This window comes from Pteropus alecto, unplaced genomic scaffold (assembly GCF_000325575.1).
Source record: "Pteropus alecto unplaced genomic scaffold, ASM32557v1 scaffold304, whole genome shotgun sequence".
Taxonomy (NCBI): domain Eukaryota; kingdom Metazoa; phylum Chordata; class Mammalia; order Chiroptera; family Pteropodidae; genus Pteropus; species Pteropus alecto.
The window spans coordinates 137,946-138,958 of record NW_006435869.1 but is presented as its reverse complement, the minus strand read 5'-3'; the positions used below and the strand labels follow the sequence as shown (position 1 = coordinate 138,958).

General features: G+C 34.7%; 1 protein-coding gene across 1 annotated transcript in view; it reads right to left on the bottom strand.

The window, feature by feature from the left end:
• Positions 1-1,013, bottom strand: part of LOC102897104 (methyl-CpG-binding domain protein 3-like 2B) — a 22,427-nt gene that overhangs the window by 17,180 nt on the left and 4,234 nt on the right. The gene's annotated exons all lie outside the window — the stretch shown is intronic.

Sequence of the window (1,013 nt, the reverse complement as noted above, 5' to 3'; positions counted from 1 at the left end):
CAGAAAATAAGCTTACAGACATAGAAATATGCAACTTAAATGACAGAGAATTCAGGATGGTACTTCTGAAAAAACTCAATGAGATCCAAAATGAATCATATCAACAATTTCAGGAATTGACAAAACAACTAGATGAGCAGAATGAGTTCATTAGCAAAGAGATTAAAACCCTCAAAAAGAAGCAAAGATCTTCTGGGGGAAAAAGAAGACACATGGCAAGAGTTGAAAAATGAAATAGCAAGCCTGGGAAATAGAGTCCACCAAATGGAGAAAAGGATCAGTGGTATCGAAGAAAGAAATCTAGAAATAAATCAAGGAAGAAAAGAGAAACCAAAGAATGAAAAATAATGAAAGAGAAATACAAGACTAGCTGATATCATCAGAAGATGAAACATAGAATAATGGGCATTATCAAAGGTGAGGAAAAGGAGCAGAGACTAGAAAGCATTTTCAGACTCTTGCCATGTGTCTTCTTTTTCCCCCAGAAGATCTTTGCTTCTTTTTGAGGGTTTTAATCTCTTTGCTAATGAACTCATTCTGCTCATCTAGTTGTTTTGTCAATTCCTGAAATTGTTGATATGATTCATTTTGGATCTCATTGAGTTTTTTTTAGAAGTACCATCCTGAATTCTCTGTCATTTAAGTTGCATATTTCTATGTCTGTAAGCTTATTTTCTGGAAATTTTTCTCTTTCTTTCTGAGATGCCTTGTTACCTTGGTTGTTCATGGTGTTTAATGAGCTGTTATTGAGCCTGGACATTAATGGAAGTGTATTCTGCTTCTCTTCCAGAAAGAAGCTTTATTCATATAAAAGTCTCTGTTTAGCCTGTTGCAAATAAGATGCTTTTGTTTTGGTTTCCATTAGATGTCATCTAAGCCTCCTGGATCCCTACTTTTTATAAGGCCTGAATAATGCCTTTTAATTTTTTTTAGATGTTTAATAATGCTTGTTACTCTCAGTCTCAGCCCTTCTGAGTGTTAGTGACAGTTCCGATCGCTGTTGTTCAGATTAC